At 47.5% G+C, this 26381-nt stretch overlaps 1 protein-coding gene across 3 annotated transcripts in view; it reads left to right on the forward strand.

Annotated features, from left to right (window-relative positions):
• The window catches only part of LOC119165140 (putative Hedgehog signaling attenuator pxb), a 665846-nt gene that overhangs the window by 388106 nt on the left and 251359 nt on the right, over positions 1 to 26381 (forward strand). Inside the window, exon 1 of one of the 3 annotated variants that reach the window (XM_075870783.1) lies at positions 24569 to 25342. The exons of the other annotated variants lie outside the window; for them this stretch is intronic. The gene's annotated coding sequence lies outside the window, so the exon portion shown is untranslated. Of the gene's footprint in view, positions 1 to 24568; positions 25343 to 26381 lie in introns of those variants that run through there. 3 annotated transcript variants of the gene reach the window in all.

Here is a 26381-nt window from a genome sequence, read left to right on the forward strand (position 1 = left end):
ACTTGGAGGATGTCATCAAAGAGGCAATGAGGGAAGCTTCCTGTCTCCTCCCGTTCACCGGCAAGCGTTCAGATTTCGACGTTGAACTGGAAAAACTGTGCGCGCTTCGCCGAAGGGCGGAAAGAAGATACAGGCGGACGAAAGCAATATGCGACTTGAGGCTGGCACGACGCATACAGAAAAAAGTCCAACGACGTTTTGACAAACTTGAACATGAACGCTGGAAATCATTCTGCGAATCATTGGATCCCCGAAAGCCGCTGTCACGCATCTGGAGCACTATTCGTGGCCTGCGCTCGACTCCCCAACAAAGACATCCTTTCATGGCTTTAGCCCTACATTCAGGCCACACCCAACTTGAAGTGGCAAATGAGTTTTGTACGCGAATCGCTGGTGTGTCCGCCTTGTCTGCTGGTACCATTAGGAGTGTTATCCCTGAACCCCGCATCTACAAAATGGACAATCTTTTCACTATAGAAGAACTTGACGCATCTTTGGCGGCTTCCCGACGATCATCTTCACCAGGCCCCGATGGCATCACCTACGCCGCTCTAGCCAACCTTCAACAGGAGGCAAGGGGACAGTTGTTAAGCTATTACAACCACTCATGGCTGGCGGGCAATGTTCCCCAGGGTTGGAAGATAAGTCGACTTGTGCCACTACTCAAAGCAGGAAAGTCACCATTTGATTTGACATCATTTCGCCCTGTTGCCCTCGCAAGTTGCGTAGGAAAAGTCATGGAAAGGATGATACTTACACGCCTAGAATGGTATTTTGAGCACTACAACGTATACCCAAACTGCATGACGGGTTTTCGGCGAGGTAGGTCATCTCTTGACAACGTGATTGATCTCACAACATTTATCCAGCAACAGAAGAGCCTCAAGCACATACCACTGGCACTCTTCCTCGACGTCAAAGGGGCTTATGATAACGTAACACATAAAGCCATCCTAGACTCGTTGGAAGCTGTTGGAATCGGTGGTCGGATGTTCCAATGGATCCAGGATTATTTGACGAGAAGGTCCTTTTTTGTACAAACCTCAGATGTACCTACCACCAATTACTTTACCTCCCGTGGCGTGCCTCAGGGTGCCGTATTAAGTCCAACTTTATTTAACCTCGTAATGGTAGGGCTTCGTGAAATTTTTCCAAGTACCATCCTCATATCCATATCTGCTGACGATATTTGTCTATGGACTTCGGCTGTAACTCGTCTACAAGTACGTGCAAGAGTCCAGCAGGCTGCCATCTTCACATGCTCATATCTCCGCAAGCAAGGTCTTTCCGTCTCAACGGAGAAATGTGCATTGGTTGCGTTTACCCGCAGAGCCATGACACAATACCCCGTTACCATCAATGGACAAAATATTCCATACCAGAAGAACCATCGCTTCCTGGGTGTGATTATTGACAGGGACCTTTCGTGGAGTGCCCACTGCAATTACCTGAAGAGAAGGCTAACTTCCATTGTCCATATAATGCGGTTCCTCTGCGGAAAATCTTGGGGCGCGTCGATAAGGTCAATGATGCAGCTATACAGAGCACTGTTTCTGGGATTTTTGCGCTACAGCTTGCCGTTACTTGCAAGTACGTGCAAGACGAACATCCGCACTCTCGAAAGTCTGCAAGGACAAGCACTACGCGTGTGCTTAGGATTGCCGCGATGCACCTCAACCTACGGGGCAATTATGATCGCAAAAGAGCATCCAATTCGAACATACATAACCACTGACAATTTGAGAGCCCACATAAGACACCTCTGCCGAGTTCCTGGTCACCATGTTGCAGTGTTGCCACTTCAAAGACCACACGCGATCTTTTCAAAGATTATTTCTGCCCATAGAGAAAGCCTCCCTTTTCGCTTCACTCCCGCAAAAAGACCAGCGTCACCCCCGTGGTGCCTACAACAACCACAGGTGTGCCTCACTATTCCGGGAATAACGAACAAGAGCCATCATTCAACAGTGGTCCTACGACAGGTGACATTGTCGCTACTCAACGAAAAATACGGCCAGAGGACCCACATTTACACCAATGGATCGGTTCGGCTGACAGCTCCACAGGTGCTGTTGTCATCCCGGCATACCAGGTCACTATAAAGCTCAAACTGTCGCATAGGACAACATCCACAGCAGCGGAGCTTGCCGCCTTACGTGCTGCTATACTTTATATCGCGGAAGCCCGACCTCAAAAATGGGCTGTGTTCTGTGACTCCAAGGCATCCCTTCAGAGCTTGCAATCAGCTTTGCGACAGAGGGAGCATCAACAACTAGTGAATGAAATAAGAGAAGTGATTCACGAAGTTTTATCGAAAGGACATGACATGGTGTTCCAGTGGTTACCGGGACATTGTGGTATTGTCGGTAATGACCTTGCTGATAATGCTGCCCGATCCGCCCACGCGGACGCCCAGACAACCCCAATTCTATTGTCGAGGACCGACGCTGCAAGGGGCCTTCACTCGTTCGCTAACACCATGTCGGAAACTTGGCTGAGTGACCCCAGTGTCAGGAACCGCCGCCTACACAAATTTGACCCATCGAGAAAGCTTCAAGTTCCATCGGACCTCTCCCGCCAGGATGCAACTTTATTGTGCCGCCTGTGGTTAGGAGTAGCTTTTACAAAGGCGTACTCCTTTCGCATAGGAATGGCGGATAGCTCCCGATGTGAATCGTGCGACACTGACGAGACAATAGAACATCTCCTGTGTTCATGTGAACGTTTTGCGAGCCAACGCAATTTGCTACGCGAAACGTTGGAGACACTAGACAGTAGACCTTTTTCTGAAGAGAAGATACTTGGCTCATGGCTCTACGCGTCGCTGGCCAGCAAAGCGACGCGGGCACTGCTAAGTTTTCTAAAGACGACCGGACTACGCGACCGCTTATAAGCGTGCAATGGACAAGGTCACACCTACATACACGTTGCCCTTCACTTCTCTCTCTCTTCTCCTTTAATCCCCTCACCCCTTCCCCCAGTGCAGGGTAGCAAACCGGACGTGCGTCTGGTTGACCTCCCTGCCTTTCATTTCTTCCCTTCCTCCTCCTCCTCCTCCTCCTCCTCCTCGGTGTACAGTGTGCGTTTCTTTCTGTAATCTTACTTTCAGTCTCTCGGCCATAAGTTCGGCCATATTAAGAGTTTAACCATCGAAACGTCGCGACCACGTGACCATATTAATTGGGAGTCCTAGTCAACTAGCCCGGCATCGTGCCTTACCTTCTCATACTTCCTTCTTCTGTCCGGCGCAGTAGACAAGTCTAGTCAACTGTGTGTACATGTAGTCTTCCTCTCGTGTGAAATGAAGTAGGTATTATTATTATTATTTTTATTATTATTATTAATATTATTATTATTATTATTGGGGTGTAACGTCCCAAAACCATGATACGATTATGAGGTACGCTGTGGTGCAGGCCTCCGGAAAGTTTGACCACCTGGGGTTCTTAACATGCACCTAAATCTAAGCACCTGAGCCTCAAGAATTGACGCCTTCATCGAAAATCCGGCCACCGCGGCCGGGATTCGATGCCAACAAGTCAACAGCCTCAGACACTGAAGCATCATTGCGGGTGTGGAATGGAGTATGTGCAATGCCAGTTTGTGTATAGGAAATGAACACTTGGATCTCTGCGAAGAGACCCCATAAGCTTTGGCAAATGATCTCGTATCGCAACGTAAACAGGCCAAAGTATGGCAGTTGTCCCGCCGACGAAATGCCGCGGTGCAAACACGGTGCGAAGCACTGAAGCAGCGAGGTAGTCTCCAGTAGAGCTCCCACTCGTACCATGCAGATTTGAAAAAGCGACAAGCGCCCTTCCAGCGCAAGCTGCGGGAGTGCATTTGCGCCACGCGAGATGTAGTACTTCATACAAAAAAAAAAAACAATCCAAGGGGCAGAACAAACAGGAGCCGGCAAAAGAATGGGCCTACAAAAGTGTCACGCGCCGGGCGTCAGCTTACAGCGCGGTGCAAAACTGCGCATGCGCTAGGGAGAATGGAGCTGCGTTCGGCCGTTCTTGTCGCGATGCGGGGAGCAGAACATTGGCGCCCGTTTCTTCTTTATTTTGCCTCCACCTTGTCATTTGCAGCTCACGTGTCGCATTGAAGTACAGCGGGTTTCGAGCACGCGTTTCTTTCTTTCTCTCCGACGGCCTTGAACGCCGCCTCGTAGGTCTTGGAGCGGTGGTAGGCCCGACCACGGAGTGGACGTATGCCGAACCCGTTCACAAATCAGCCTTTGCATTACACGGAGAGTAAGGCGGGTGCACGTTTCACTAACATCGAAGAAGTTTACTTTTGATTAATATGCAGATATATATGCATACGAACGTACAATACAATATGTTTTGGCACATATACCAAATGGAAAAACTATACAATAGATGAAGCCATGTTAGGCGTTCATCATTGTCAACGGGACCTGCTTTATTTTAATACAAATAAATATATAAATAGAATTTACTAAAGTATATTGAAGGAACATATACTAGTCGTCAGATACAAAGGCTCTTCAAGACAGCCTGAGTCGACTCACTAAGACTTGAGTGGGACACGTGCTCAGACTCCTGCTTGGGAACTAAGCGTAAAGACTGTGTGTCACTCGTCGAATATCTGATATAATTAGAAATCAGTGGTATATTGCTGTCCCAGGACGTAACTGGCAATGCATTTCCGCAGTCATCTTACTTGATCAACAAAGGACACATGGCTTTCGAATTTGATTTCGTAAACCATGTGTCTTCTAAACTCTAGACGTTTGTGTTTAAACTTTTGCATCGTCCCCATATTAAGTCCACCCCAAAGTATTGTGCGCCTAATTGAGCACAAATTAAGTAACACTCGGGCTGAAAGGAACTACATGAAAGGCTATACGGAGGTCCATTTATGTAAAATAATTAAAGCGCAATTCACCACAGTCGCATGAGCTCACATATGCACGCAGTCTTTTCAAACACTCACGGAAGCGGTATGTATGCACCGAAGCGCGCTCTACTGATATAGATGTAGACGAGATGCTCAAGGAATCAAGAAAAGAAAAAAAAACAGGCAGGGATTCTAGGAAGACTGATACACCACCCATACACAGGCGGAATGGATGGTGGAGTTTAAAAAAAAAAAGACAGAGGGAGAGTACGAACGCACACACCTCCGCCAAATGTATCCGAAACACCGCTTTGCGCCACTAGGAGAGCACATAATGTCTCGCGACTTCTCGTCCATGTGAGGAGTGACACCACGCTGTCCCCAATGGAACACAGCGGCCGGTCCCAGCCACAACCGAAGCAGCAGACGACGACGGCAACGCGACACAGACATGAACTTGGCAGCATCAAGATAAGACTCCCAGCGATCGTTACACTGGAGTCTCGCATCGGCCATTATTCTTCCCGGCGAGACAGCTGTTTTGCGAACTGGCGAAACAAATTTCAAGCGGTGGCAGCGGCGGCCGATTTGGTCGCCCGGCGTTGCGACACAAGGGTTCGCCATTGTTGGCGTCAGCAGTGTATACTCTGCGATCCCCGCGGTATGTGTCGCCCGACGATATGGCTTCAGAATGTATTTCCGATGAGATCTACTGTGGGTCGTTGCTCTCGTCTGCACCAGGCAGCAACCGTACTTTTCTTCTTTTTAATTTGTTTTATTCAACTCAGTACGTCATAGATATTGTGCCCGCGAATAGTTCGGTAACGGAACCAAACTGGGCAATGAAGAACAATATTTTGAAATGATTGCTATCTCTAAGGAAACTGAAGCTGCAATGTTACTTATTTCTATCCTAACGTCATTATTGTGTACTAACGAAACAAAAAAGAAAGCTTGAAGGGCTCTTTCGTTTCTTAGACGAAAATTAATAACGGATAATTATGCAAGGAAAAGGATTGGAGAGTATCTCCTGTGATTCCTTTGACTTCATTGTGAGTTCGATCTATTCGGTGGTGCCTAACGAAGTATCCTGTGCGTCAAGCTTTGCCATCAGTTGTAGTAGACTATAGTCTGTGAATTGACAGGGCCAGTAAGGTAATTACCAGAAACAACGAAAAAATTGTTTTCTCGCTCAATAATTTATTTAAACTTGCTGTTATCTTACATAGAAACCTATTAGAGGAATTATTACCGTTAGCTGTTCCAAGGGTCACACACTTCGAACAATTTTTCGCTTTTTTTCCAGAACTTCCAGACCCATGTTTCGCGTCCGAATTGTCCCAATCGCAGAGCAACAAACTCAACCCGGTCTGGTGCCGTTTGTCTACTTTCCACGCCTAATTTTTCTGTCTTTATCGTTTGTTACATGCTTTTCTCGCTTCCACATCATTGTGAAATAATTGGCAATGAACGGGCCGATCGAGCTGCCTGTTCTGCCCACACTGAAATCAATAAAATATCAATTCCGCTCTCCAGAACTGACGCTGCACGAAAACTCTGCATGCTTGCTCGCGAACGCACCCGCCGCAATGAAACGAGCCATACTTCACGCATGCGCCATTATATACCCTTGATTCAACTCTCAGTCTTCAAATTCCTCCAGGACTTCGCCTAGTAGACGCTACTAGGCTGTGCAGGTTATCGTTGGGTGTCCCATTTACCAATGCGTACGCGTTCGGCGTTCAGCATAGGAATGGCCGACACTGCTGCCTGTGAGCACTGCGGCAGTGGCGAAACAACTCGGCATGCCGCTGTGCGAATACCCGCAGTAATGCTCGCAGAGGCAGTCGCTCTGCAATGCACTAGACCAACTGGACAACCAGACTCTTTCGGAAGAAAGAGTCCTGCGCTGTAGCGACAGGACTGTAGCAGAAGACGACTGTGAAGACGCTCCTGCGCTTCCCACGTTCGACTGGTCTCTTCAAACGACTGTGATCGCAACGCCATGCATGTGTATGCACGTGGAATTTAGGGGCCGTCGGTCGTGCGTCCGCGGTGTGTGTAGTAGACGTCGTCGTCGTAATAGTAGATAGCCACCTTCACGGCCGGACTATATAGGAGTGGGACGTGCGCACTCTTTTCAATTAAGGAGGAAAGCCGCGCACGTTACTCATAAATAAAAAGATAGTTGTTTCTGATGGAATAACCGACAGAGACGAGTGCCCGTGACTTAATCTCCAATAAATTTTGCATTGACTTTGATGCTTACTAAAAAAAAGACTATAGTAACAGAAGGACGCACTTTAAGCATTATCTAATCAGAAAAAGTTGCCACGTGAAACTTGCTGGGCATTACCTCTTTAGTTTTAAATAGGTTAGGGAGGATTAGGTCGCAGTGCCATGAACTAGAGGTGGTGAAAGGTGGGAACTATAGACACGAAGCGCAGGCCGTAAGAAAATGCGCGCGGGCCGCTCATCTACTCCGGCCGTGCCACCTCTAGTTTAGTCCTTGGAATGTCCGCTGGATGGCAGTACTTCTATATGATGAATATATGATGAAAATATGCGATGTGGCGGTACTTGGATTGTTCACTAGAAGGACGGACGGACGGACGGACGGACGGACGGACGGACGGACGGACGGACGGATGGATGGATGGATGGATGGATGGATGGATGGATGGATGGATGGATGGACGTACAGACGGACGAATAGATGCATGGATGAACAGCCGCATGGACGGACAGACGGATGGACGGACGGAAGAACGCCGGGAGGGACGCACGAACGGACTAATGGAAGGACGGTCGGACGGATTCAAGGACGGACGCACGAACCTAAGCACGGACTGACAGATGCTTCGCCCCGCTCATCATCATGCCACTCCGTGAATATGCCGTGATTTTTTTCCCTCGTTTATTTTATCTCTTTTTTATCTCAATTCTCTTTTCGACCCTTATTTCCCCACCCCTGTACAGGGTAGCAAACCAGTTCTTCTAGGTTAACCTCCCTTTTTCTTCCTTTTTATTTATTTTTCTCTCTTTCTTTCTCTCTCTCGCGCGCATGTGCTCACTTTTTGCCAAGTGAGTTCAGACTCACTCTCTAATGTCTTTCTCTGTGTTATTGACTGTTTTGTGTGTGTTAGCACACCACCTCCTCTCACCTGCTGGCAATTATCACAACTATTTTCATATTCATAAACTATTATTCAGTAAGGTACCTGAGCGCTTTTTGATGCGCTGGTATTTCTATCTTTACCTAATGAGAAAGCCTGATCATGTTTGCGTATGTCAAGTAAAAGAAACCGCTACATTGAATTGAACACTTGTGGCTGTGGCGCTGTCAATTGTCACCACCACACATTTACCCTAGCAACTCAGAAATGAAACCATAACTTATCTCTCAATCGGGAAATACTTCTTGAATGATAGCTACTGCGATTGACGCCATAATTGCGGCATCTTTGCGGAGCTGCGAACCACAAAGAAGCAGCTCGACCGTAGTCATAGATGACGCTGATGTGCCAATTCCGGGACGACGCCATTTCCGGTAGCTGTTTTCCTGAGTATCACACTGGCACATAAGCCGTGGGATCAAATTTTATGTACTCTATTGTGTGGCAAGACTAAAGAATCCATTTTTCTTTTTCATTTCACAGCTTCTGAGCCCTGATGACCTAATTTGGCGCCATGTTTATTAATCCTTGTATACTTGCAAGGCTGCCTCAATTATTTTTTGCGGTCTTCTGACGTAATAATATATCGTATAATATGCACAGCAAATGTTTGTCTGAAAATAAGAAATCGTCCATCTCGGTGGTTAGGGTGCTCGCCTGCTGACCCGAAGGTCGTGAATTCGATGGAGCTGGAATAATACTGTGCAGTGTTGGCGCACCTTAAAGAACACCGGTTGGTCAAAATTTCGGGAGCGGCGTCTCTCATAATCTTATTGCGGTTTTGTGACACCACAACTATTATCATAAAAAATTGCGGGCTTGATATTGCTAAATCAATGATCAATGAAGTCAACCCACAAAGCAACTTCTTCATAGCGGCATATCTCCCATGACAGATAGAGACGTTACTTCAGACTTCGATCGGAAGTAGCATATACAAACAGTTTCGTGCAAAAGATACACCGATCCAACTCACCGGACTGCTTCTTTGATCGTGAGTATGAAAATCCCAGTCTTCAGACCTTTCTAAAGCACGCGAATGAAATCAAAACTTGAAAAAGCAACTGACAGGTTTGTAATCTGTACAGATGCCATCTCACATTGCAAAAACTAATTGAACTCTGACCTCAAAAACACCTTCGGCAACAGGAGAACGTATTCCTGAACGACTTAATAGTAGATACGAGACTATATGCGCTTGTGATGAACGGCTGTTGTGCGTCGCTATAGGAAACGATATTCTATAGTCTGTACTCCGGATTAGGACTTACACAGAAGTGGGTGCGAGTGACCGTTTTATTGAAGATTAACTCTTTCGAGTGGACTGTTCATTGCCATCTTTTGTAGCAGTTTTCTGTTTTTTTTTTGCTTGTTCACTGCAGGTTTTTGCTTTTTTTCTCTATCTCTTTCTTTTTCCTGCGGCTCAACTTATAGAAGGGGACCACCCGAGGTGATATACACCGCAAGGCTTTCCACAGTAGGCCAGCTACACAGAACAGAACAGCGGCGTACAACGACAAAACAGCGGCTCATTAGCAGTGAATTTTTATGGGTCTCTCCATGGGATGTTCTGAATTGTTTAACATTCTAATTTCTTCCAGTTTGTACAGTATCCAGATGTCATCACTTTATTTTGAAACAGACAGGCAGACAAAGAACTTTATTGGGCCCTGAGAAACGCTGCTCCATTAGAGCAACGTCGCGGGCCGCTCCCACGTAGGAACGTTAATAATATAATAGTTCGGCTATATATGCCAGAATATAGTTGGCGTGATCTACGGGCAGACGAACGAACCATGGATGGCCACGGATTGATGGATGGACAACCGATCGTGGATGCCCCGCCGCGGTGGTCTAGTGGCTAAGGTACTCGGCTGCTGACCCGCAGGGCGCGGGTTCGAATCCCGGCTGCGGCGGCTGCATTTCCGATGGAGGCGGAAATGTTGTAGGCCCGTGTGCTCAGATTTGGGTGCACGTTAAAGAACCCCAGGTGGTCTAAATTTCCGGAGCCCTCCACTACGGCGTCTCTCATAATCATATAGTGGTTTTGGGACGTTAAACCCCACATATCAATCAATCAATCAACCGATCGTGGATGATAGATGGATAGAGGAACTACGGACAGACGGAGCGCACGAAGCATGGATGGACATGACCATGAATAGACGGACGGGCGGACAGACAGGCGAACCACGGACGGAGGGATGGGCGGACAGATGGACGAACCACGGACGAGCACGGATATACGAACGAACAAAACATAGACGGAGGGATGTACGATCACGGACGGACGAATCACGGACGACCGCGGGTGAATAGATGGGTGAACGAACCATGGGCGTAGGGATGAATGGCCGTAGATGAATGGATGGACGAACGAAGTGCGGATGGCTACGGACGAACGAACAAATCATGGATGGTTGGATGGACGGACAAATCATGGACGGACAAATGGGTGGACGAACCAGCAAGTGAGCGATCTCACGCGAGTCGAGCCCCAGCCCAATAGTGACACGTCACTCCAGGAGCTTCCTCCGGCCAGCTGTGCGCCGTCACTGCTCTTCGCGCTTGCGCAGAACTGTTCACACTGAGCCGCGCGAAACTGCTTTATCTCAGAGAGTCTAGCTTACGCTACAATACTGGCCTTTAACGCCCCCAAAGCCACGATATGATTATGAAGGACGGCACCGTGCAGGGATCCGGAAATATTGATCATATGTGTTCTTAATGTACTGTTATATTGTTTTGCTGTCTATCTTCATTCACAGAGCTTCAATGTTTTACCAAACTTTTAGAATGTCGAATATGTTTTTTATCTTTATAAGGCGAGAAAGAAATGTGAAGTGTGCAAAGAGGTCGCGTTAAAAGACTGACGATCATTTATCATTGGTCAGGAAAGTAAACCGAACACCTTACAAAGATAATCTGTTTTTCTCATGTGGTGCGCCACAAGGACAGCAATCAAACAAGGCACGTCCCGTTACACACGTGGTGTTTTGTGTTCCTGTAATAAGGCTACAAGAGGGGCCAGTCCTCAAGCTATGTTTTTTTTTATTGTTCCTCCTTTCTTGCCCCACCGCGGTGGTCTAGTGGCTAAGGTACTCGGCGGCTGACCCGCAGGTCGCGGGATCGAATCCAGGCTGCGGCGGCTGCATTTCCGATGGAGGCGGAAATGTTGTAGGCCCGTGTGCTCAGATTTGGGTGCACGTTAAAGAACCCCAGGTGGTCGAAATTTCCGGAGCCCTCCACTACGGCGTCTCTCATAATCATATGGTGGTTTTGGGACGTTAAACCCCACATATAAATCAAATCCTCCTTTCTGTATTATACTTCGGTCTGTCCGTTTCTCGATATGGAACAGTTTCACATCACCGTGTGTTGTTTTTCGTCTTTTCGGTCCGTGTCTTAGTTGGCAGCGCATCGAAAAACGATGTTTTGTGTTCGCCAATGAATGAAATTTCTTTCGACAGTGAATTCCTTTAAACGGTCACTGCGCGAGTTCAACCTGGCCTTTTGCACCGTTTACCTGGTGTATATGTTCTGCGCGTGTTTTGGCAGTAAGCCTCAGTTGCAAGCAAGCGAGCGCCTGTCGTTTGTTTGCACTCGTTCACATCGTATGTTTAGAGCTTCACCCTTTTTAGTAAATATGCTACTCCAACCAGCCCGAACTGATACCCTTTAAGTGGGTACTGAATTACTTTCACGACTAATCGACGATTGACCTCATTGTCGGGCTTTATGGCCTCACAAATCAATCAGATGGAGTTCGAATGAAGACAATTGAAGTTCATTCGTCGCGATGATCATAATTGTTTGCGGTTAGCCTCTCAAAGTCATTGCATGATTATGAGGGACTCGGTAGGGCAGTACTCCGGAAATTCAGGTCTCCTGGGGTTTTTGGCGTGTTCCTAAGTTTCAGCACACGCACGTCGAGCATTTTTTCCTCCACTGAAATGCTGCTGCCGTGGGGAATGTTGCTAAATAAGATGGACAGGCATTCAGCTTGTCTCGTCATTATTTAGCATGAGCATTGTAATCCAGCCCGAAAGTAATAGGCAGAGAAATTACGTCACTCCTTGCACTGAAGACTCGTCTGAAAGTGTGCAGTTCCCGTCGAGATAAGTCGGACAGAAAGGAAAGATATACCGCGGCAGCCAATGTCCACCTGTCACCAAACTTTAAGGGACCATGACACCCAATTTTCGCTCACAATCTGTGCTATGTGGTTCAATCTTTGGGTGTTTCCGAACAAGCTGGAGAGATTTCAGCGTATTAGGTCGAGCAACTAACAGTATCTTTAACAACACGCGAGCACCAGGGAGCCTGACAGCAGTGGTGCACTCGCGAGCCGTGACGTAACCAGCCGCTTGCTTTGGGAGCGTCTGTATTCTGTCCAGTGATGTTGTTTCGCGGTCAACTGCGCGTACACTGGAACCATTGGAGCTTTTTTGGGCTTGGCATTGAAAACTGACCGATCTACAGCGACTGAAACGTAAGACGACGGCTGCACTCCTTGAATCGCCACACACGCAATATCGCCGGCAGTGGGTGGGTGCCTTCGAGGGATTGCTTTGCATCGAAATATTGTTTTGCAGTCCATCTTTCATACACGTGCAATCAAAATAGACCCTATTGTTTTTTTAGTTGAAAATCTTGATTTGGTGAGTGACACTGTCACAGCCCGTTCATTAAGGGTGGTGTAGCCATGTTCAGGGGCTTGGGAGCCCCAGAAACGCGTTACATAGTTTTATATACGTTGGGCTGTAGGTGGGTGATTTATCTTTACGCAGCGTAGAATGAATGAACAGACGGTAGGAAACCACACGGTACCTGTGTTCTATCGGCCCGTTCGTTTTTCGCTGTGTAAATTTGTCGGTGTCAGTTTGTAGTGGCTAAACAGCGCAGTGAAGCATCGACTCAGGGAACCATACTCGTATCCTACCCGTCTACTTTTAATGTGTAGTATGCCCCGCCGCGGTGGTCTAGTGGCTAAGGTACTCGGCTGCTGACCAGCAGGGCGCGGGTTCGAATCCCGGCTGCGGCGGCTGCATTTCCGATGGAGATGGAAATGTTGTAGGCCCGTGTGCTCAGATTTGGGTGCACGTTAAAGAACCCCAGGTGGTCAAAATTTCCGGAGCCCTCCACTACGGCGTCTCTCATAATCATATCGTGGTTTTGGGACGTTAAACCCCACAAATCAATCAATCAATGTGTAGTATCAGTTGGCTGATCGTTCATGACAAAAGAGAGAAAGGAAAAAGAATGACGGAAAGAAACATACAGCTGATTCTCGTGATATAGGCCGATTGAAGAGCTCTGTTTCGGATCGATCCGTGACCTCATTCTATACAGGACACAGATATAACGCCTATTTTGAGAGCTCTACTCAGCGTGTCTCAACAACGACAAAAATATATTAACGTGTACTCTGGGTACCTACAGACCTATACTAAGTATGCTGAGAGCAAACATGCACGATAGAAGGCACAAGTAGATGGCATGACGCTTTAGTTCGTTGTGAAAGCTCGCTTCACGTGGACGGCTAAGCGGTTGAAGCCAGATGCGCGCGCCGTCGGCTCATTGCTATAACGATACTCACGTGCTTACACTTAAGTTTCGCAGCCGTGTACATTTCCAGATTTTTGTTTTTCTCAAGTTCCCTCCTGTTGAAGCTCGTCTGCTCCCATCGCCGGTTATATGAATATTTGACGAGTAGTCTGTAGCTGGCGCTATGTCCTACGCTCGAGCAATTGCGTAAATGAGTTTGCTCGAATTTATTGCCGCGAGGCCCCTTTTTTCGGAAGAAGCTAAGCAAAGCAAAGCCGTTCCTCTTAAAATCCTCCAAGCACTCGCACTTTTGCCTTACACTTCTCCGTCGTCTGGGCGCTGTTGCAATTCGTGTGCCAAGTACACGGAGAAGCAAGAGAGGTTCGACGGCCCTGTTACCAGAGGGCGCCTTGCGACACCTCGACTTCATGGCCCGTGGGACTCGTACAGGCAGCGCTGTTTCGCAACACCGGGCGCGCATTCCTTAATCCAGCTCGTTGCGAAACGGTGACTGTTTCCATCGGCTGTGACCCAACGCGCGTGGTCAGTGATCGGGCGCACTTTGACGCGGCGTCAAATGACTCCTCCACGCGTGATTGTGCACCAGCGCTGCTGCACCGGCGGGCGCTGTGACGCGCAACCGGTGCACAGTCCGCGCTTACGGTCGATTTGTGCGCGCAGGTTTCTTTGGGTTACGCTCAACTCACGCGCACTCATACGTGCTAGAGAGAGAGAAGACTTTGAGGCTGTAGATGCACACCCTGCTAAGAGTGGAAAAATGGGTAAAATGGATCAAAAGAGGCAGAATCGACGTAGCGAGAACCATATACCGCCTGGGTTGAAGTGAAGAGTTTCGTTCCCGTCTATTTGTTTGAAATCAGAGCGCATTGAATCTTGTTCCCGGAGAACATATACACTAACTCTGCTTCCTGCGAGGTGAGGAACGGCAGCATCGCAGTCTTTCTATCACGACAGTACCACGTAAAGAAAAAGAAATAAAAAATAGTGATGTCTGGATTGACTTCCGCAATTGAGTATGTAAGTTTATTTCTCTTTATACTTTTATTCTCGTGTAGATATATGGTGAACGAAACAGCTCACCTCACAGATTATTGCGATAGTGAAACGACTAAGATAATGTGAAGATTTCGATGGAAGCTTGTCTGGTCAGGTAGCATGTTGCAATTAACGAAGAAAATTACGGTGTTCGGCCGAGTGTGAAAAAGAGTTTTTTTTACCTGGTTCGTGACCGTGATTATTTCTGAGTGCAACGAACATGCTTAGGCTTCGGTTCTTTTTAGTATTTTATTTTCTACCGGTGACATGTAACACATCTGGAAAACAGCTGATCCACCGGTGTTGGCAGTGTGCAAGTGAACGCTGTAGTTGGTGTGACCTGAACTTCGTGGCCTCACGATCGAGCCATGTGGACATTGGACCTTGTCCCGCCCAGTCACCGCCTGAAAGATTACCGTAGACGACACCCTGCTCAATAAGAGGCATACTTGAGTACTTGCGTATTTCATCACACTGACACGACGATTGTCTCGATTGCGGCGTTGGAAATGAACTGCACAGAAACCATCGATGGTGATTGGTAATAGCCGTACACTTCAAGAAAGCTGTTTGCTATGTATCAAATAAACTGGGTGCATAATGACGCGTTACACCCCGAGGACATGTTGAGCGCTTGTTCTCTAACAGTATAGTTATTCCGTGCAACGGGGATGGAGGTAACGTATAGGCAGATATTTTTCTTGAAGTGTGTGTTGGGGCGGGGGGGGGGGGGGGGGGGGCAGGAAAATACGATTGAGTGTAATTTTGTGCTTGGTATGCAATAGCGAAAAAAAATTAAGGCGCTGGGCACCAAGGAATTGGTGTGCCACCTCCTGGCAACGCCTCTGGCGGAGGGAGGGAGTCTAGAAAGCAACGTGAACAGGGCTGTTTTCATCACGCTTGGACCTTGGCGGCAATAGAGATATTCCGGGTTCCTTGTTTAGTCATGGATGACTGTTGTGGCTTTTTATTACCACCCTGGCTACAGACGTTTAGAGGAAAATTTGAAACAGTAGGAATTGCAGATGCCGCACAATTCGCGTACTTTTCCAATCCCACTGTATCTTCATCGGTGCTGCCGTTAAAGTGGCTTCGTTGAGTCGGCATTGAATCGCCTGAGTCGACATGCCTCGTCATCGCGCTTCACGGAGTCAAGCGTAAGCGCGCCTGTTTCAAATCTTGAGGCGGATTGACGACACCACGTGGTCTCTCTAGCCTATCAGACACACTTTCGCGCTTATAACCCTGCTGTCCTGCGATTTTTAGGCGTGAAACTGGCTGAGTGTTTTCTTCAGTGAGTCAGCTAAATCAAGGCGGTGTGCTTTTGTGCATTTAGTTTTTTTTTTATTTGAGTGCCGGTTTCTGCCCGAATGCAAGTTAGCCATCGAGCTCCTGTGTGTGTGTGTGTTTTTTTTTTTTTAAGAGCCAGATGCATTTCAACAGAAAGTTAGAAAAACGCATTTTCTAGCTGCTGGCAATGTGGTCGAGCCTGCTCAAACAATTTTTTAGCTTTATGTTTCTCTCCCCTAAATACCCTAAATATAAATTGTGTCTAAAATCTAGACAGGCTAATATCATCGGCATTCAGAAGTAAAACCTTTCCTTGATTCACACACATTGCAGCATTTCATTTGGGCTTGAAGTAGCTCGTAAGAGAAGGGTAGAATGATTCGATGAATGGTATAGCAATATTTCACGATAAAATTAACATCCTCCGCATGTTCCTGTCGGGCGTATTAGACTTGCAGAGTGAGTGGTCCTTCCTGGCAAACGGCGCACTATTCTGGACTGTCAGCAGCGTTTTGTGGTTCTTGGCATTTGTTCTTGTGGGATCGTTTTATGCCGTGTCGTTCTAAGTCACTTCTTAGTCGATGCTCAATATCTTCAGTTCATGTTTTTTTTTTTTTTTCAAGTATACGGTGTTAGAGCGGAAGGAGTTCACGAGCGCCTAGCTGGAAAAGGAACGCCAAGAGGCAAAAAGAACTAGGCAAGTCGGCCCTTACTTTTTATGTTCGAATTTTGTCATAGAACATCACGTCCTCCAGTAAATGCCAACTCGCCCTTGGAAAACTAATCGTTGAACGTGAACACGATAGCAAAGCAACTAGGAAACAAATGAAACAGATTGGTTGAGACCATATCAATTTAGTTTGGTGACAATTGTTGACGAAGTTCTGGTTTAATGAATGTGGCTCAATTCGATCAAAAGAGTTGCAGCTTTTGGCTCATTTTTAATGAGAAACTGGCTTTTTAAGTTCACGTTACAATCAGGCATGGCCCCAGTTTGATTCAAACTGTTTTAGAAGCTAATAATACTCATAGGCGTGTCTGTGAAATTTAGCTCAGTTTAGGTTTCTGCATATGGCTTTTAAAAAATATCTACACTTAATCTCTCACTCAGAGTAACAGAGCGACCTGTTAATGGTCCATACTTTACTGTGCTCGTTTGCTTCGCTGTTCTGTTCGAAAAAAGGCTGTATCACAACACAGTTCAAAGGGGAACGCAGTGGATAAGTTTTCACCGCTGTGCACGTGTTGCATTTCGACTCAACGCAAAACAGTTGCTGCTGATTCGGATCACTTCTTATTATCGTTAGCCATGGCGTGGCAGCGTGATATTGCCACGTGCATTTATGTTGGGGCCCACTTTGTTGCGCAGCAGCGCCCTCAGCTTATCTACAGTGTGGCGTCGGTAGCGCGTCGATCCGCTGCTCGCGCGCTGGGCATGCCTTTGATAAGCAACGGGACCACGTGATAATCTGATGCGTATCGGCGAAGAAAGCACGGGTATTCCTTCCACCGACGCTGAACCGCACAGGCCGTTTCGAGGCCACCGACAGTTTTCACGCAATTCTTTTTATGGGCACTAGTTCGCTCAAATAAAGTTTATTTCTTTTCAAGTTGCCTCGCCTCAGGGCTTACGGGCCAAGACCACCCCCCAAGTGTGCCAATATTGTTAAGGAAAACTCTAAATTTATCAGGTACTCGCAATTGCGTGAAGCTTCGCCTGCCTACCAAGGGAGTTGAAGTATAGCGCTCAATCGGTGAGTAATTTTCTTGGAAGCATTTGCCGAGAGACACTGATCAAACGAAAGGTAAATAACGCAAGTATAAAACTGGCCAACGAATACTGTTTCCTGGGTTGCCATGGCGGCCAGTTCTTTTGTTTTCCAATTTCGTCAGTGCGTTTTATAAGAACGCCGGTTTCAGAGTGATAGGACGCTATTAACGATGCTCGCATGTATATCATTTGCCCCCCAGCCCCCCTAAAAAAACGAAATAAGAGGCATACAACTACGAACAGTCGTCGGCAGTGCTTACGTCGAGCGCTGATTACGAACTTGTTTCGCCGTCTGTGACTTGGAGTACGCGCTGCATATGAAGTAAAAACCGTGCAGTGCCTTGCAAACCGGGGCATGTGATACACTATTGATGGATGAGCACCGTAACAACGCACAGTGCTCAATGACATCGCATTTGAGAAGCATGAAACTGTGATGATCGTGAGGCGGGGTTATCAATTCCTCATTTGCATTTTGTAAGATAAATCAAACTGTCCGAGCAAAAGGTTTTGTGATGCCGTAAGGACGCTTGAAAACCAAATAATGCTTTTGACCTGAAAACTAGTGACAAATGAACGAGTGCCTATAGATTTGCATGGAATATCAGATTACTTCGCTCATCATTATGGGGGGGGGGGGGGGCGAGAGCGAACGCGATACATTGGGAGTCACAACGGCACCGACTCCCGCTTCTTTCTGGCTGCCTGCTTTTTACGCGCTGTTTTGCAGCTCTTGGAAATCGAGTGATAAAGCAATTGGTTGGTAATGCGTAATGCCGTTGTAGGTGAGCGAGAAAATAAAATTCCGGGGACCCTGAAGCTTCGCCTTTATGAGCTGAACGTGACGACCATAATCTGTTCCTAGCGCGTACTTCAAAAACTTAGTGTATGAAACCTTTTCGAACTATGCACCGCACTGCTTTGCCTTAAGGGTGCAGTTGCGTGTGTGCCTTTTGTAGTGGGTGACTGGCTTCAAACTATGAAGTCATTATGATAATCCCATGTTCTGATGTCCGATGGCAATGTATGCTTGTACCACGCATTATTACGACGAAATTTCATACTGAATTGTGAAGTATGTATAGGAAGCGTGGGTTTGTAAATCATGAGTGTTACTTCCACTGCATGTCCAAGCATAGGAGGTTATTTACACTTATTCACATGCAGAGACGTGGCTGCAGTGCTCTCACTTATTGCTGAAAATCCGGCATTAGTCGATATAGGAACACTAGATAGCCTGCCCCCGTATACACATGTACTACAAGGCAGTACACATAGGCGACTGGATCGCATTAACGTTTCAGCAACTCTGGTTCCCTGTGGCGTGTCATGCAAAACGGAACCTATTTCCTTCTCGGATCACTGCATTGCTTTGGGGCAGGTAGGCAGCAACACTCGATCTCTATTTAGACCACAGTAGGCACTCTTGAAACTTAGCTGCTCAATTGTGAGCTACCTCCGTGGAGTTTGCAGCTCGCATACGCGTTGCATGAGGAGCTATTTGTATGGCTGCCTTCGTTTGCCTCTGGGAATATTTCGAGCAAGAGGTTCGGGCACTAACTATAGAAATTGGATCTGTGAGGGGCTTTTACAGAAAACCAGAACAAAAGCTGCTTAAGCAAAATCTTCAAAATCTGTATCAATTTGAGTGTGAGGCTTCTGGGTTTTTTACTATAGTGAAATAAATAGAGAGTGAGAAGGCAGAGAGGTCAGCCTGAGCTATTTCGCCTGCTACACAAGGGAATGGGCAAACAAAGACGGATGAAGGATGATGATGGGGACAGGAAGAGGTGGTGCGTTTGTACTGTGACCACTTATCATACAGCACAGCTTAGTATCGGGTTCAGTGCTTTTTATAAAGTCTAAAACAGTTTTTGACACTGTTGGCTCGCACATTGTTGACAAAATGTAGCTTTCACTCGATGGCGTTCGTCTGATGCTTGCCAACGTTGAAGTTAGCATCTTCTTTTGCACCACGTATAATGAACAGTCACAAAATATATCAGCTAAAGTTTCGCGCACTTGGCAGCGCTCGCGATTTGGGCTCGGCCGATTAGGTGTGCGTAATGACCAGTGAAGGCAATGGTCAGTTTAATCCAGCGCAGCACATGTCCTCGGCTGATTTTAGTCGTAATACGACGTCTGTTTCCTGCAGACGCTTGTTCCGATGATCTGGTTGTGACCAATAAGTGGCAGCGCATTCGCGCATGAGCGATCTCAACAATTTGTTGACGTCATTTCGCAAATACGGCACCTTGACGTACATGAGAGCATTGTATGCTGTTGCTTCGCTATCGGCTAGTTCGTTGCCGACCAGGCTACAGTGTCCAGACACCCACTGGAGTGTAATCAAGTGACCACTTCTGAGGGTTAGGCTGAATGCTTGGACGATTCCTAATGCTAACGCGTTAAAGTGTCCGCTTCTTGAGCGAGAATTGATGGCTTGTAGTGCTGGTTTTGCATCGGACAAAATCGCCCATTTACGCGGTGATCGACCGTTCACAGATTGTATTGCAACAAGTCGCGCACCAGTCAAATATGACCTGTGTTCTAATTTTTACTGCCGGAAAATATCGAGTTGAGGGATCATGAAGGCCACAGCTAAGGCGGACGACGCTACGGATCCATCGGTGTAGACGTGCACAGAGTCGCTGTATCGGGCAGATAAATATGCCAAGGTCAGTTGCAAGTGAACGTGCTAATGCAAAAGACGCACTCCAGACGTTTTACGTTATAGAGGGGCCCGTCTTCGATCACGTAATACTCTTATTGCACACTCAGTAGAGCCCACACGTCAAGCCTTATTCGATGAATATCGTGACGCTAAAATCAAACTTATATCGGGCCTTTATTCAGGTGGCTTATCGGTCACCAATTCCAAAGATATGATGTCAGCATTTGAAACTTGTTACAAAGACTTGTTCAGCGCCTCTTCCAAAAATTAAAACGAAGATCTGGTGACACAGTTTTTGTCAATTGTGACTCCTCTAACTGACGAGGAATGTGAAATCACTAGTGGGCCAAGCACTATACAGGAAATACATCTTGCCATTATACGATTCCTATTGTCAAAAACACCAGGAGCTGATTGAATATCGGGCAAGCTTTAGAAAACATTTTAACCATTACTGTGTCCTGTACTGCTCGACATTTTTACGCAGGGTTTTATTCTGGAGTGCTCGCTCGATTTTTAACTAAAAGCCACACTGTTCTAATTCAGAAATTATCAGATAGATAAACAACTCGCGATGTTGATGGCTAAAGACCAATTACATTATGCAAAGTTGACCACAAGATTTTTGCAAAATTGCTTTCAAATGGACTTCAATTGGCAATGTCGATACTTATTGATGCCCGACAGATTTGCGGTTTAAAAGGTCGCTCAATACAGTCTAACATACATATTGCTAGCACAGTATTGGAACATTGTTCACACTCCCGTGGACAACTGGCAAGGCTGCAAGTACATTTAGCGAAAGCCTTTGATTGGGTTCGTCATTCTTTTCTGTTTTCTCAAACATGCCAACGTTGACTCCACAATATTCAGAGGTGTAAAATTATGCTGCAATGATTGTTCGCCACGTTTAATCGTTAATGGCCACCTGTCAAAGCCCGTGTTCTTTAACTCGTCTGTGAAACAAGGCTGTCCATGGTCGGCAATGCTGATCTTTACCTAGAACCACTGTGCTTAAACGTGATTCGATCTTGTAACGTTGACCCGCCGCGGTGGTCTAGGGGCTAAGGTACTCGGCTGCTGACCTGCAGGTTACGGGTTCAAATCCCGGCTGTGGCGGCTGCATTTCCAATGGAGGCGGAAATGTTGTAGGCCCGTACGTGTACTCAGATTTGGGTGTACGTTAAAGAACCCCAGGTGGTCGAAATTTCTGGAGCCCTCCACTACAGCGTTTCTCATAATCATGTGGTGGTTTGGGGACGTTAAACCCACATATCAATCAAATCTTTTTCCGTCCCGTTTTTACACTGTTTCCCTCAGCATCATGTGCCGACTATAGCCCTACCAGAAACCCTTATACCTGCGTGCTCACTTATCTGTGCCGACTCGCCGTAAAACGGCCGATCACGTAAAATACTGGGGAAGGATGACGTAGCGCGTAAGTAGTCGCGAAATGCCCGAGCAAAAGTTGCAGCCGACGGCGCCGTAAGTGCGTCGTTTTTTCTGCAGAACGGCGCACTGCTTTAGCGAAGCCAAGGAAACGCTCCCCCAGTCAGAGCTACGGAAGCGCACACGCCGCCATGTCGCAGTTCGGCGAACAACTATCTGGGACGGCAAACATCGCAGCTCACGTTCAGGAGCTGTGGCGGAGCGAAATTCGATGGCCCCGCTCGGCGGAAGAGATTTCCTTCTCCCCAGACAGAGGGGAACAACTCGAAATGGGAATGTCGTGTAAAGGCATAATTTGCTCATTAGCTTCGAGAATCTCGACGACATCGGAGAGGACCCGCTCGCTGCGAGCGCGTATTTTAATTAGATTCAACTTCTAGTGCGTTTCGATTGTTTGCCTCTTTGGCCGTATATGTGCAAGAACAATCTCGCTTGCCGATTCCAATTTCACAGGCGGCTCCCTTGGCAACAGCCTGTTTGAGAGTCGCAGGTCGACGGCGTTGACGCTGCCATGAATGTGTACGACACGGGAGGGGTTCAAATCATTATTAAGACAAAACCCTTCGACGCCTCCGTAGGACGCCACGTTGACGCCAGGGACTGTCGAAAAGTTGCGACGCCAAAGATGTTACATAAAGGGGCGCCACATGATCGCGTCATTAGATGACGTCGTTAATTAGTGAAAAGTGGACCGATCACGGAGACAGCAGGAAACCCGGTGAGGTGCGGACAACTTTAGGAGGGAGTGAGAAGAAACAGATGGCCTTTCGGTCATTTGGCCGAAGGGACCCTGTGGCTGTGGTCGAGCTAAATTTTGTCAGTCAGTTCTGTTTCCGCAGCTGCATATACTGCAAATAAGCTTAACCGTTGGTTTCGACGGAGTTCACATAGGAGACCCCTCACACCGTTTGCGTCCCTAACAGCGCGAAATTTGTAGCAGTCGCATATTCGTGTAAGCAACTTTCCAGGCGACCAAGCTACGTCAGCAGCATACACAAAGATGCACTGATGACGATATTAATTTACGATCATTATGATCTATTCATCATAAATCGCATGAATATATACGAGTATGCAAGTATAGATGCGGAAGTTTGTTAACCATTACATGAACAGCCTGTGAACTAACCGCTTTCCTATCGTTAACACGGTATTCTTTGGTCTCATTTAGTGCCTATGCTTAGCAAAGCAGTGAAAAAAAAAGGCTGTCCAGGCCGTCATTGTTATTTTAGACTGTGCTTGTTAGCGTTAAAGATTCCATGTCTCAGCGATTCCGGTGTCGCAGTAACACCAGTTGTCAGCGAAAAAATGAAGATATATTCGAAGAGTGAAACAGGGGGACTCGAGCCACAATCGAAATCAGAAATTGTGTCAACGGTGATATGTTTTACCACAGAAGCACGCCACTGCTCGAAACTGCTTAAAAAAAAAAAAATGCCTCTCTCAGACGTAACTTAGTCCGTGTTCACAGATGTAATATTGCTTGGCAGAGGCTATCACACCGTGCGAATTGCGCAACGAGCGAATGATTTAATGGCTCACGCTCACTAAGCGCCGAAGCAAAATGTATAGCCATCATGTGCCACCAATAGACAGATATAGTTGGGCGGCAGCGACTCATCGGACGCACGCTGCCGGCCATTTCCAACAGCAGAAATAGCAGAATGCACCCGCAGAGCTGCTGTGGACGCTCAATTAAATGTGTCAGGTGTGTGCAGCTGCGAAGGCTCGTGTATTGACTTGCAAACGTGGAGTCCGTAAGCTGCGAAATTCTGACTATCATCATTTTGTTTCTGGAGTTTCTGTATGAACGCAGTTTCTCAGAAGCATAACTAGGATTTTAATCAGAGGGATGGGATCGGTAAATAAATAAATAAATAAATATATATATATATATATATATATATATATATATATATATATATATATATATATATATATAATATAAATACACGTTGGAATGGTAATACCAGAAGCAAGAGATTGAGAATGTTTGTTCCATGTTTTGGCTGGAGACCCAGTCTTCATAAGGAATGAAGGCCAGACTCCGGTCGAAAAACGTCAAATAAACCTTATCTCTCTATTGCTGTTTGAACACCCACCCCTTTGAGGATTCGCTCTTGCGGTTTCTCCACCGCGCTACTGTCATCGCCACTGCGTGTGCTTCACCTGGTGACTTGTAAGTCACGCCGTGAAGCCGATGGAACTGGAAGGACCGAAGAGGTATGTGACGTTTGTTTCGACCCACCTACCTGGGCACATCTTGTCGGGGAGAGGGAGCTGTTGGCTGTTTCATTGCGAGGCGCATGCTTTTGTGTTTACTTCTCCCTGCATCGCCCCCCCCCCCTTACCTGCGTGCACCCTCCCCGATTTCATCTCGAGAAAGGCGGCGTCTTTCTTTATTTCCTTCCTGCTCTTCAAAGTGCCTGATCGTCCGCTCCCCTCTTGATTACTCCCATTTACTCGCGCGGCATCCCTCTCTCCTGCGTCTTGCGCACAAAGCGCGGGCCCGGGGTTCCTCAGATCCAGAACGCGCGCTTCGCCACCCGCGTTCGAGTGGGGACAATTCGGCGGCACCACTCGAGCACACACACTCCTCTTTTCTCCACCGGGACTGCCGAGAGTGGACTGCACCACCCGAGCCGCGCGCGACCAGACGAGCGGGCCCTTCCCCCCCCCTCTGGAATCTCAGAGCCAATGGACTCGTCCATTACTCCCCACGCCGAGCGTTACTCCTCGCCCTCCCCAGTGGCAGCGTGGAGTCGCTGCCGTCGCTGCTGTGCCCGTTCCTGAACCGGCGGCTGCGTGTGACGCTGCGAGCCGCTGCCGAGTATTGACCGCGCCAAGCCCAGCAGACTGCTTTGCAATCCGCGCGGCCCCGTGCGTGTGTGTGTCTGTGTTGTGCCGAGGATTCAGAGCAGCCCAGCGGTGCTTCCTTTACGTTTCCAGTGACGAGGACGGATACTTTCAGCGGCGCCTGATCTTTTTTTTTTTTACTGTGCCAGCGGCAAACAACGTTGCGTGTTTTTCGATGGAGGATCTCGTGCGGTAGCGTCACAAAACTGGGAAACCGGGTGCCTCGTCACCCAAGCGGCTTCTGGCATACCTCGCCGTGCAGAGAGAGATACAGCTGCTTCTGCCGAGCCAGGATTTGTCAAGCCGGCTTCACCTCACGACGCCGCCGGCAGGTCTCGTTGCGGACTCGGTAACAACAAAGCGATGCCTTGTTCCCGCGGCAGTTCGCACTCGGAAACCGTGAACTGACGGTGGCTGAGGAGCTACGCGGCCAACGATCTAACTGTTCCGTCTTCTTTGTTCGAGCTGCCAGTTCGGCAGCTACCGCGGCGCGCTGTTTTGCCGAGTCCGCGTGCTTCGTCGTCGCGGGGAGGCGTCCTTCTGGATTGCACACCCATGTTTTGTGGATACGACGCGTTCGCTCCCGGATACATCTCTCTGCTGCGCTGCAGACGGCGATCTTCCCGCTTGGGCGTCTGATGGATATACGCTAGAAAGGTCAGTTGCTTCTCCTTTGGACGCACTTCTGTTTACACGGTAATTATCACTCGACGCTTGCTTACTCGTGGTTCTGTGATCCGGTAAGTTTTCTTGTAGGTGTCCGTGCCGTGTTGCTACATAGTCGTTTCTCAGAAATAATCATCTACTACTATAATGCTTGCTTCACTTAATATACCCAGTCGTACGCATAACAGAGCGAACACCGAATTCGCCTTTTAAGGACTGCAGCGGTGGAACGCAATTGGCAAACGCAAAAGTGTTCGCCACACTATATGCTCAAGTGGAAATGTGTGCCTTGAGGTTTGATACGCCACACTCAGGACGGTGCATTTTAAGTAATGTTTAATTAAAAATGACTTCGGTGTTTCCTATCAGATTCGTCTGGATTGTACCTACTCCGTGTAGACTTTTCTCGACACCGCGGGAACATAGCATAACCGCGTCCCGTTATCCTGTGTGCTTTGTTTGCATGGTAAAGCGGCATTTACTAAACACGACCTATCAGCCCGTTAAAGTTACCTTCGAGCATTCCTACTCGTCGGCTAGACGCGGGCTCTTGTGAAAAACGTTCGCTTTAGATATTGATCGCTCAAAGCGCATTCTTGAAATACTTCTCAAAGACATTGAACACCGTTCGTTTCGCCAGCTTTCTTGTTTTTGTCCACGTCTTTTCAACGGCGTGTGCCCGAAGCGTTCTCCGCCACCGCAACAACCTTTGTCGACATCGCCAAATTGGCAAACACTAGGGATGCGACCTCCGTTCGACGCTGGGTTCGGCATCGAGCGAGCGAAAATATTGACTGATGAAGTGGAGGACTCTGTGTCACGTCCGAAGCACTCATTTATTCTCGTTTCAGGCAATGAAAGCACATTGAATGCAGTGGTGCTGACTTTTTTTTCCTCCGCCAAGTCGCGCATTTTAGCCAAAAGTTGCTCAACGACGATGGTGATGATGATAGTTTTTTCTGGGTGAAGGGATTTTTTTTTTCTTTGAAACAATCTTTAAAATTCATTTATGTTGTGGCAAGTGAAGTAG

Source organism: Rhipicephalus microplus, chromosome 8 (assembly GCF_043290135.1).
Source record: "Rhipicephalus microplus isolate Deutch F79 chromosome 8, USDA_Rmic, whole genome shotgun sequence".
Taxonomy (NCBI): domain Eukaryota; kingdom Metazoa; phylum Arthropoda; class Arachnida; order Ixodida; family Ixodidae; genus Rhipicephalus; species Rhipicephalus microplus.